Consider the following 13800-nt stretch of genomic DNA (forward strand, 5'->3'; position numbering starts at 1 on the left):
TGTTCCTCTGCTTGTAATCTCTTGGCCTTTTTTGCTTCAATTTCTTTATCCTCTTGGAGATCTTTATTGCTTTCCTTACTATTGTGCACTTCATCAGAGCTTTTATGAGGTTTTGTCTTGCCATTCTCCTTTGGCATTTCCTCCCTTTCATTGTCATACTGAACACGCTCTGGATTTATAATTCTACAATCATATTCATCATGTCCCTGTAATTTACATTCCTTGCAATACTTAGGGAGCTAATCATAATGAATCTGAACATTAACAGTCCTTATTGCTCCTGTTTTTTCATTTTCAATATCCATCCTCACCGTTTTGGGTAAATCTGCTACCAGATCTACTAAAACCTTGACCCTAGCACAACTAGGTCTAGTCTTGTTAATCGTAGCCATATCCAATTGTATAGGAATACCCACTGCAGATGCAATTGAAAAAAGAGTTTCCTTCACAAAGTATGTAGGCAATAACTTTGGGAAGGAAATCCATGCCATTGTCTTTGATGTTTCTTCATCAACCTTGAAATTCGAATCATAGATCAGTGTTCTCATTTGGTACGAGTATCCCTCTCTATCTTGAATGTAGTATACAGGCTTTGATGTGAAATTCACAAAGTCTTCAAAAAGACTTAATCTGATAAGCACATGGCGGTTTCTTAGAAAACCTGTTCTACACTCACCTTTTATTCCACATTGTGTAGGGATTATGAGACGAAGTTGTTCAATATCTGGTTGGCCATATGAGAACTTTCCTACCACAGCATACTGAAGATTTTCAATGATATTCATCTGATCAACTTCTACTTCAGTGTATTTAATGTATGGCACCCCATGTAGGTAAGTTACTGGTTTCATTGGAATTTGGGGCAGTGATTGGATCTGACTATGTAATGTATCATTCAAGGTTTTTGGTTTGAACAGATCTGAATATTGTAATGGATTAGGATTGGTTTTTGGAATAGTCGTATTTAGTGAGGGTTGACCAGCCTCCATTGTGGACTGGCCACCGGCCATCACTTATTCCACAATTGAAGACGGAAAAGTGATGCAAAGTACCAATCTTTAAGGGTAAAATTGATTCAGATCTTGAGTAAATCTAAAAATAAAAATTGATTGCACAAGAGAAGTAGCTAAAGAATTGTACCACTAAACAGAGAAAGAGTCAGATCTGATAAATTTGCAAATAATCTAAAAGAAAGAAGGTAGGTGTACCTTCAGATCTGCTTTTTTCGGACAGTTTGAATTTTTAGTAATCCATTTTGCTTTGAATTTTCAACTTCATGAACAGACTTCTTTTCCAAGACCTTAAGGATCTGAATTCCAGCTTTCCAAATCTGGGTTTGAACTTCAAGCTTAATGTTAAACCAACGAATCTGAAATTCGAACTTCGAATGAAACGGTGCCTGACCGGAAACCGCGAACCAACGGAAAACTCGAACTTGAACCCGCGACTAACCCAAAACAGCAGTCTATTGTCGAATCCAACATTGATAGTCCCGAACACAACCCAAAAATTCTTACCGGAAAATCAAGCTAAAAATAGAGATGAAGAGATGACGGTTGATTGTTGACTGTTTTTGGTGTATTTTAACAGTGGTTCGTTGAGGGTGGCGGCGATAATTTAGATTTCACTTTTCGCTTTTTTTTTTTTTTTAAAAAAATAAAAATTCAGAGACCAATTTCGAGTTTGTAAATAATGCGTTCAATTCGTTCTCTTGAAATAATTCTCGGTACAATATAATGCTTTGATGGGTGTAATGATGTGATGAATCTGTCGGCCGAGTTTTGTTGATTTTGCCGAAACAGAGGATTCTTTGGTTGCAGTATTGATATTGGATGAAGGTGCTACAATCAACTAATGATCAAATTAAGACTTATAACTTGTCTTAATTTGATATTACAAATTGTTAAAAAAAATAATACTAATAGAATGAAATTTGAAATAATTGCTCCATAAAGAACCAAAAAATTACTAATAGAATGAAATTTGAAATAATTGCTCCATAAAGAACTTTCTGTTTCTATATCTCACATGCTCTATATTTGGCCCTCTATATGCACCAAGGCAGTACATTTTTGGAAATGGCACTGTAAACAAATTGATGTGGGGAGCTGCGATGCAACATCAACAAAGAAAATGGGCTGCAAAAATGGAGCTGCTAAGGGAAGTGAGTGAAGAGGCATATGTTTGGTTGATGAAATTAGAAGTTGAAAAATAGACGCTTTATGCTGATGGAGGAAGGAGATGGGGCATGCTCACAACGAACAGCTCGGAGTCTTTCAATGGACTCCTCAAATCTGTACGGGGACTACCTGTCACCGCAATGGTAAGACTAACTTTCAAGCAGGTCGTGGAGCGGTTTGCGGATAGGACAAGGCAAGCCAGAGCCATATTAGCCGAGGACGGAACATGGATGCCAAAGCCTTACAAAAAGATGGAGCACCATAGAAGAAAAGTAGAGGGTCACCGCATGACCGAGTATGACGCCGTTCAACGAGTGTATGAAGTTAGAACGGGTTATTACGATAGTAAAGGAGGAAACAAACATATCGTTACTGAGCATACAAGATCACACACTTGTGGTAAGTGGCAAACGTACCACATGCCATGTTCTCATACAGTCAAGTGCTTTAAGAGAATGACTAGAAATGTAACTGATTATGTGGCGGGGGAATATAAGGTCGTAAATTACCTTAAAGCATATTCCAACCACTTCCATCCCCTTGGTAATCAAGCTTATTGGCCAGCTGCGCCGTTTTCAATGGTTATGAACAAGGAGCATATCTATAAATTGGAAAAAAAAAACAAACTAACCCGTTATCCTAATCAAATGGATGTTAGAGAAAAGACTTACTCTCGCAAGTGCTCGATATGTAAGCAATTTGGGCATGATAAACGTTCATATGGGCAAAACTCCCGTGGTGGCAGCACATCTGGAAGTAGAAGAGTGTCTAGAACTTGATTTTTTTTTTGAAGTATAGTATAATTTAATTATGTATTTCGTTACTAATGGAATGAAATGTTTTTCAATTATTATGAACCTCTCGTATTGGATGAATTGTTTTTAAATATTATATTTATTTTTGCACATTCAAAAGGTGCGGATTACACAATACAATAACAAAATAAAAAAGAAATAAAAGAAAAAAACAACCTAATACAAAGCAGAGTAATTTTTTCTTTTCTATCTTTCTTGAACCAGAAAAGTACTTTCATAGCTTTGGGAGTAAAACAAAAGAGATTAATAAAAACCCTATAAAATATGACACTTAAACCTAAATATAACAAGTTTTCAAATTTACTTCGGAGCACTTTACAACCCTTAAAATGATGGTCTAAATGTATATGTATACTTGATGTACTGAGCCGATATTATTGTACGCTAAAAAAAATATTAAGTTCTATATGAAATATTTATATTCCGATATTTTGAAACGTGATTAATCTTCGGTCAAAGTACGGAAAAAGCTTAATTTTAAGTTTGATTTCCAAAAAACAAAGGCTGGGGTGGGGAGGGAAGAAGATTTGACGCACAGATTCTGTGCTGAAGCCTACTTTGATTCTTTTTCCTTTTTTAAAGAATTAGTTTGATTTCAAAAGTTATTTTTTGGGTTAGCAAAGTTCAGGACGCCTGGGCTATCCCACATTAGTGGTCCACGGCCACTTTGATGATCTTTTAAGCCTGTTGCCATTTTGTGTTTTTCATTAAAATGTGTACACATGCACACACACAAAAAAAAAAAAAAAAAAAAACGGCCGTTGTTTTTTATTTTAAATTTAAATAAGTGGACGCATCATGAAAAAGGGTATTTATAAGGAATGGCCTGGTCTTTGCCCTACAAAAATTATGTCCAGGAGAGAACTTAGTTATATTTCTCAATCAATATACCAACAATATCTTTTTAAAGTTACAAGAAAAATATAATAGAGTAAAAACAGAAATCGGAATTAAAGTCAAGTTTATGCCTCAAAGCCTTTCTTGATTTTTTTTTTAACAGTTTACAGACTTACAGTTGTATAAACCAGTGTAAAAACCAGAGAAATTTTATTGTAATTTCTAATTGCCATAAAATGCAAGTTGCTCGATTAGCCGCCGAACTTTAATGTTCTTAAAATTATGTACTGAAATGGATGAAAGCTACACGTGAAAGAGTTTTGTAGTTCCCTAATGAATGATTTTAGATTAATATCTCCCATTTCAAATAGTAAAATGATCTGGCAGCACAGGCATGTGCATTGAATAAGATTTGATACAGCGGATGGGTCTGCTCCTTCCTTAGTCAGAAATTTCAGATTTGAGTTTTGGATATAAATTCTTTTTGATAGGTAGTGCTTTTTCCGAATGACCCTACGCAATACAAATTCAAATATAATCAGACTCTAATGTAAATATTAGACACGGTAAAGAAAAAAAAAACTCATGGGATCCTCACCTAAATGTCAAAGATCGTGACTCACAAGACAATACTAGTTCACTGTTACACACAAGTGAACCCGGTCAATATTGTCACCCCTTCGTTTGTCTAAGAGACAAGTGGGATCTAACCCATTGACTCTCCAACTAATTAAGCACTACTCCAACATTTTTGTCAGACCTTCCAGCGTTAAGAATAAGACAACTAATTAGCAAGTGCTAAATCTACACTCCAAGAGTAGGTTCGGATTAGCTGATTCAAAATAGTTGATAAGTAATAATTATTGGAAACAATAATTTAGATGTTGGAATTAATTTATAAATAAGTTGTTACGTGATTGAATAGAAGTGTTGAAATTGATAATCAACAATTAGTTTGTTTGGTAAAAAGGTGCTTATAAGCACTTTTTATATTAAAATAACTTAAATGTCTTTAGAGCTATCTACAAATATTTAAAATTTAAAAAGTACTTTTAGTAAAAAATAATGAATGATGGAAATATAATAGAGAAATAATTAAAAGTTATGTTTTAAGAAAAATATTTTAGAAATTACAAAAGATATTAGGGATAAAAGGTTAAATCGAAAGTGTTTATAAACTGTAAAATTATTAATTAGGAGTTACCAACTTATAACTTTTGGGTGATTTTGACTTTTAAACATTCTTAACATTTACTAAATACGTAGATAAGCTATAAAATGCTTATAAAAATAATTTGACCAGCTTATAAATTTTGTTGAACAATCTCTAAGCCAAATAAGCTCAAAACTAGCTAGAATGCAGATACATTATTCTCTAAAGAAAAGTAGCTAGTCAATGTAAATTTTAGTCAAGAGGTCACGTCTTATTACATACGCATGGGCAACTTTGTCTGAAGTGATTTCTATTACTCCATCCATTTCAAAAAATTATCTTCTTTTAATTTGATATAAAATTTAAGAAATTAAAAAAAAAATATATGGTTCAAAATAAATCTTAAATATTTATGTAGCTGTAAATTATCTCATAAAGTTAAATTATTTTTAAATATAAAAAAATATTTTTTTTTGAATAAACTAAAAAAAAATTAAGACAATCTTTTTAGAACAAAGTGGAGTACAGTTCTTCACCTACTATCAGGACATAAAATACCAAAAGTCGTACCAACGCGTTTGTTTTTTTCTGATTGCATGCAATACTAATTAATCGAGGATATTGGCAACAGCACTACATAAGAAAAGCGAATTAGAAGACGCTTTTCTTGATTTTTAAAGAACTTGGATTTCATAAAAAGTTGTTCTAAGATATATTACCAACCAAACATAGAAAAATTGAAAATTATTGACCGTACATATATATATATATATATATATATATATATATATATATATATATATATATATACACCAAACACACTTGTACAAAGCTAATCTTGAGCTACTTATCTATAATGATGAAGTTGACATTCTAACCTAATTAGCATTCACTCGCCCTTGCTAGAAAATTTTGAATTGGGACTGCGTAATCTAGATCTCTTATCTGACAAATATTTAGGTACAACCAACAAATAAAATCAAATGAAATAGTAAGTCTGCTCACAGTTATTGATACTAAATTTACACATTTGGTTCAACACAAAAACTTTAAAAGTGAAAAGTATGCTTATGGTACCTCCACTTGTTAATTTATTCAATTTTAAGAAATTATTATTAATTAAAAACATGAAACTACTCATGTATTACGCTATTTATTTTTATTATTGCTCAATATTTTGTTCATACTATATTTTCAAAAATATCTTCATATAATATTTTTTTTTACATAAACAGATCAATGTACACGTTTTAATTACTCTCTAGATCTCTCCGGTCCTTATTTTCTACTCCCTCCGTTCATTTTTTATTTGGCAAGTATTGACTTGATATGCTTATTAAGGAGCAAAAATAGAATGACAATTTTACTATATCACCATTTGAAAATAACAAATGCAATGTTTTGGCAAATGCATTGAGAAGTGATAATAGTAAATAATGAGGGTAAATTAGGAACTAAGTGTTAATTATGCCTTACTTTTCTAAACTGAATAAGTAAAAGTTGACATTTATTTTTTGGATAGAGGGCAAGTAAAAGCGGGATCCGGCTCCTCTCCATTACATATTCTCTCAATTTCCTCAAGTACACATTTAGATGAATGACACTTGTCAAATATAATATTTAAAGGTCAAGATTAAATTAGTTTAACCAACATCTTAACTATGATTAAAACAATAAGATTTGGAAAGCACTCTTTAATTTTGGTATGCAATATCAATCTCCCCGCATATTTTCGTACTAATTAATTTCATTTGTAATTTTACATTAAAAAATGGGTAAATTCGAAGCTCGTTCATATATTCAAAATCTTAACTAAATTTAAAAGTGTCAAATTAAATATTATTGTCACAATACTCTTCCCAGGTCTTTTCATATGTTCACCATCTTAACTAAATTAAAGAGCATCAAATTAAATATTATTTCCACTGAATGGTTCAATATACTCTACCCAATTTTTCATATATTCATCATCAAATTAAATGAAAGAAATTAAACTAAATACTGTCACAGAAAATTTCAATACTGTAGTGTGCTTTCCATTTGTCACTTGAAAACTACAATTATCATTTCACCTCCAGTGTTAGGAGCTCCATACTTTCTTTAATTCAATTTTTAAGAGCTGTTTTCTAAATCAATTTACTAAAATTTATGATCACAGATCATTTTTCTTATTTATACGGATTTGGGAAAGAGAGGGGGATAGGAAGTTTTCTGATAGAATTTACAGGATGAAATTAATGATATATTAATGTGTACCAAAATTTGTGGGAAAATGATATTGCATACCAAAAACAGAATTTTTTTTTCAAAACCTATTACTTTTAACAATGGTTAAGATGCTTGTTAGATTAATTCAATCCTGACCTTTTAAAATTATATTAGAGAAGTGACACTCATCTAAATGTGCACTTGAGGAAATGGAAAGAAAGTGTAGTAGAGGGGGCCAGATCCGTAAAACTGGACGGAGGGAGTATTGTCTCAAATTAGCACTTCCATTAAAGAAAACTAATATTAATTAAGAGCATTAATCAAAAGGGACATTTGACTAAATAACCTATTAATCAAGTGTCAACTGACAATACGCTTTTATCCCACAATAATTTTTATGGCAAATATGATCAGATGATCAATTATTGATAATATGTTTTCTTCGAATAGTAAGGGTGGAATCAAAAAAGATTAATTGATACATTTTAATTTCTTAAAGTGACTGATGATAAAAGTAGACCGGAAAAAGTAATTAATTAAACTTACGAGCATAGTCAAATATCACATGGAAAAAGCCATAAAACTCTCAATAATGTAGACACCAAATAAAATCTCAGTAAATTTCAAGCACTCTAATTATTGCCTATACTGCTTACATCTCAAACTATCTGTAATTTTTTGTTTTACAAGCCCATAATTAGAAAGGAAATTTGACTAACTTTATCCTTATTTAGGTATATCTTTTTTTTATGGGAAAGGTGTAGATTTATTGAAGAAAAATGAGAAGGCTACTTAGAACGTGGATATAATCATGAAGATATATATATATATATATTTGAAATAAGTTTTTTTATAGCTAAATCATGTTGTGTTTGGACATATTTCTAGAATATTTAATTATGTTGCTCATAAGTGATAACTCGCCTAAAATTTCAATTTCTTTGGTGCATGCATGATTTTTCTGGAAAAAAGAATGATATTTTCAAGTTGAATTGTTGATGTTGTATTCTGAACATGCTTTTCACCGATCATTCTCTTTCTTTTAAGTAATTTCATTCGTGACTCTTTCACCATTAGTTTGATTCGCAGAAAGCTTGCAATTTAATCATCTCCAGAAATTTTCTTCACTTTGCTATATATTCAGAAAAGTTTTTACTTCCTTTCCTCCTCAGATTTATACATTTTACACTACCCTCCGTCCAGTTCTATGATATTATATATATTTTTATAATCCGTTCAAAATAGAATGACATACTTTTATATTTAAATATATATATATATATATATATATATATATATATATATATATATATATATTTGTTCTTAATGAAAACTTGTATAGCAGTGTTAAAGATTATAAGTTAAAAAAAAATTCATTTTTATAAAACTTTGTGTTGAATTAAATTACTTTTTTTTTGTGCAAGAATTAAATTACATTACATAAACTGGGAGATAGTGTAACTAGAGTTTTTTTTAAAAAATTATTTGCCTCCTTTGAACATTGATGAGCAAAAAATTACAGCTTTGAAGTGCACTTTTGCATAGATTTAGGTCCTATTTACAACTATGGTAGAACTAAAAGCAGGATGCCAGTCCGCTGACGTGGCAACACAGAATCACAGGATTCGTATTTATCTATTTTTACATAATTTTGAGGGGAGAAAACAACTTTTACACTTAGAAAAAACAACCCCTCAAATACTCACACCGCTTCGGCCATTGCACCCCCCCAAAAAAAAAAAAACTTGGCAACAATTACAAAACCAATTCTTTTTTGGGATTCTTCACAATCTCTGCATTATTCTTTCCCTCCACTCTCTCTGAAATGTTCTTCCTTCTCTATCTTTTTTTGTTCTATTGTTCTCTTGCTTCACTTTTTTTTTTTTTTTTCAATTTCTTGAATTCCTCTATATTCTTTCCTCATTGCCATCTCCATTATATTTTTCAAGTTCCAGTTACTTGCCTTTGATTTGCTTAATTCTGTCCGTGTTTCCATTACAACAGTGAAGAGTAACAGTGTTACCAATGGTACCCTACTTAACTGTGAGGGAGAAAAAATGGCTGCTTTCTTTGACGCCCATAAAACAAAATGCCGTGCAGAGAGACCACGGTTTGAGAAACGAGTGTTTTTTTCTCAACAGATGCAGGTCACTAATTCTTTTAAAGTAATCTTTATCGCATATATGTTACTCTAAATTTCACAAAAAGAAAAGTTCTGATGTACTTATTTACTATGTCTATAAAAGAATTAAGTTTTGGTTTGCACATTGTTTGTCTTGAGTGTGGGATTTATATCAAGAGAAAATTAGTTAAATAGAAACACACATGAGTATAGGGTATGCATTTGGTATTTGCAGCATATATAGGTTCTACGATCATACTGAAAGTAAACTTACTAAAGTTCAATATAACATGATTGTTCTTTTCCTTATGTTTTTACTTGCCAGTAGCGTTAAGGTATCCAAATTGTGGGAATAATGTTGTTGCCATTATTTTTTGGGATGTACGTATTGAAAGTTAATGTTATCCATCAACTTATTTCACACTGGGTATGTTGTTGTTTTCTAATCAGTACACTGCTACAAAAATTCCGGTTAAGATCCATTACTTTTAGAGGTGAAATTTTCCTGAACTTCTCTTATTTTACGAAACTATTCAGAATTAAGCTGGTAGCCAACTGTGATCCAGTTGTCCACATTGCCTACGACTTCAGGAAAGGGTGTTATTTAATCAACACATGCAGGGTCGGTAATTCTTTGAAAGTAAATCTTTACCGCATAATATTCTTTTGATATATTTGCTACATGTACCATCTTCACCCTCTCAGTTCAACAACTAATGTTTTTGTTCAATTTATATTTCGAAATGGTTCAACAAACATCCTGAGCTAATTATGTAGGAGTGGACAAAAACACAACAAGTACCTTGAATAATTGGGGAGAATGACTTTCCTCTTTTGTCTTCTTTTTCTTTCTTAAACCCTTTAACGGACAAAAATAGAAAATGAATATGTTCTGATCGCTAACTTGTATAATCGTCCTCTTCTTTCTTTATACCCTTAAACATGTAAAAATAGAAATTGAATATATAGTGACCGTTTACTTGTATAATCTACATTTACAATTTCATGTTCAGTCAAAGAGAGTATTTTTGTTTGAATGAAGATGGTCGTGCAAAGGAACAAAAGGGCATGAAAACATTGGGCGGTGAGTTTTCTCCATTCATCGTCTTCTTCTTAGTTTTATCTATTGCAAAGGAATAAAATTACTCGCATTTACCAACAAAATTCAATTATACGTATATTTCTTCCACTTTTGTCATTGAGTTAGTTGTGGTTGCTCTATGAAGTGTAATTAATGAACGTCAAAGTGACGAATGACACAAGAAGCTATACCCGTAAACTGTAAGCTTCCAGGCCCTAAAAATCTTATAGGGATCTGATCCTATGAACTGTTTTCTCACTTGAAGATGAGATGAGAGCAAATTGCTTGGTTGTTTGAAGAACTTAATTCTATACAAGGTATTTCGTTACCACATGTCCTGTTTCTTAGTATTCTTGATATGATTTTCATTAATCAAGAATGCAACATCCGTAAGTCCAGGTACACGATGTCTAAGCAATGTTCTAATCCTTTGCTTCCCATGGACTATATGTGGTACCTAACGGGCAATTGGGAGTTGTTGCCATATCTCGATCAATGTAAAGTATGAATTGTCATGCGTTCTGCTTATAAAAATTAAGTTACAAATCCAAGTTATTTATTTGAAGGCATACTTTAGAAAGAGATGTTGTCACACAAGTTTAGTCCTTGCATGAAAAATCTTGAACCTGTTGTTCCAGACTTTAAAAAATTCTCCTGGCATTATCTTTTATGAGTTTAAAATAGATACTTTTCCCTTGAGCAAGGGAAAAATAAGATATAGGAACATAGGGAAATTCTTTTCCTGCAAGATGTGTTCAACAAAATGATGGTTAGCTCTCTGTATTATTATTGTATTAACATCAGTTTGGGTCTGGAAAGGCGGTAATGCAGGAATAAAAGGACTTCTTCAGTTTGTAGATCACGTAATATGCCTTCTTCCTATTGAAGCACAAGTTGTAAATAAAAAATAAGCTAGAAACAACTGTTGTTGGTCATCCCAACCTTGAAGACATTTTGGAATTTCATTAATCATCTTAATCGCATGCACCTCTTTTTAGTCATTGTCGTAGTACCAAATCGACTCTTACTCTTTATTTTTTTTCCTTCTTGAAGTTGTATACCAGTGTCTAGATGTGGATTAACAAAAATGCTTAAGTTCGAACTCCTTGCAGTGTCCTCCATTTACTTGTACAAGCTTCTCAGAAGTATGGCTTCCATATTCTGATCCTCTTTGACATTCTTCTCAGAAGAGAAAGTCACATCCTTCACAGAGTATGGTTAGAGGCTGAAAAAGAACTTTCTACGGTGGACATATTGAGCCTCTTCATTACAGGTTAAATCTTTAACTACACAATTTTGAGGGAAAAAAGCTCTTCAAGAATTGTCTGTTCTTCGAAAATTTTCGTGAAACATCTTTTACTTTTGTCTAGGAATGAAGAGAGTAGGAGATAACTAAGAGGACGAACAGATATATGGAGACTCCTTAAGAAGAACACACATATATATATATATATATATTGGCAATTTTATCTAAGTTTCAATATAAACATTGAATTTGAAGTACACTCCAAATATTCGAAATTGATAACTAAGGGTGTAAAGATTCTGAAATACTATATTATTTGCAAAATTGACAACTAAGGGTATTAATATGGAGTACAAAAATGTTACTTTACTGATATTTTTAATGATAGCTACATATTTAAGAATGAGGCTGAAATTGATGAATGCATAATACTTTTTGCAATTATTCGTCAGAGCTTCTTGAGACATATTACAATATCAAATCTTCTAATTTATGTCCGAAAATATTGTTCTAAATAATTTTAATTTTTTCAAGAATCTTATTCGGATATTAGGGAAGCACCATTCATAAGCTTAATGAGGTTAATTACGACCGCGTGAAGCGTGGGTAAATTACCTAGCCCCTATGAATTAAACAAAATGCAATTACCTAGTATTAGGCTTAGGTATGTCAAATCCAAATTTTTTTGTTAAGCCTTTGAACTAACGGCCTTTTAGGCCTGATGTAAATGAAAGTTGATGAAAAAGCATACAGGATACTTAAAATTATTTATAAAAATTACTCCTAATATATCGTATATATATAATTATAAAAATTGTGTATATAATTTGCCGGTTTATTTGATTTTTCATCGGTTTGTTTTTTAATAAAACCAAACCAAATCTAATATTATTGGTTTTAAAAAAATTTAAAACCAAACCCAAATAAATATCTGTTTTTTAATCGATTTTCAGTTTGGATAGTTTTTAGTCAAATCGTGAATACCCCTGTGTAACATATTTCATACATAAATGTCACGACCCAACTAGGGGTCGTGACGAGTACCCGATACTTGTACCGAGCACCCCGTATCTATCATTTTACCTCTATTCCTTAGTGGGCCGTATGAACTATACCATATATTTTTTTTTTTTGTTACTGAACATTAACATTGGTAGCTATTTATAAACATAGGCTAATAAACCTTGTTAGCACGTTATACAGCGACGAGGACAATCCAAAGTACAAAACATCTAACTGTACATATCTGTCTACGAGCCTCTAAACAAAGTGCATATATACATAGGAAGGGTCGGGTTCTGTCGTGCCCGATTATATACACAAAAGTAGTACCAATAGGCTGAAGCTCCGGATCAACTGGAGCACTCTCAAGGAACAGCTGGTGAAGCTCCTAGGGATTAAACCCGTCTGTCTGTTGACCTGCGCGGCATGAAACGCAGCGTCCGCAAGAAGGGACGTCAGTACGAATAATGTACCGAGTATGTAAGGCATAGAAACAGCATACTAAGCAACATTAAATATAAATAACAACATCATGGGCTCATAGAACGTGTGAGGAGGTAAGAAAGTAACCTGTACATAGGAATGCCTTTTTGGCCAGATACCATGCATGCTTGACTTTTCCCCCTCTAAATTTTCTTTTGTTTTAAAAAAAACATTTCTTTTTCATAGACATAGAAAATAGAACTCATATCCTGTCATGTCATATCATGTCATATCATATCGTGTCATATCGTGTCATATCATATCATATCATATCATATCATAGCGCCGAACAACGCCGGCTCGCCCACATAGCGCCGAAATACGTCGGCTCGCCCGTATATCCCGCGTCCGGGATGATATAACGCCAGCTGACCAGGTGGCAATGCGTCTATAGCGCAACATATATCCCTTCCCCTCATATCTCCCTCCCTCCCCCCATGTACATATACATATCATATACATATATCATATAAGCATGCCGGAGAGCCCAAGGAAAAATCATGTTCATCATAATCATCACAAAAATATTCTCATTAGAATAGTTACAATACTTATCGTTCGATAAACGAAACAATTAAGAAAATCCGGGAATAATGGGCCCACCTCGGGTCAAATGAGGTGGCGTACACGATTTACATACGTTACATTTCATGACGTCACTTGTGAGAGTTTT

The sequence above is a fragment of the Lycium barbarum genome, chromosome 1 (assembly GCF_019175385.1).
Source record: "Lycium barbarum isolate Lr01 chromosome 1, ASM1917538v2, whole genome shotgun sequence".
NCBI lineage: Eukaryota > Viridiplantae > Streptophyta > Magnoliopsida > Solanales > Solanaceae > Lycium > Lycium barbarum.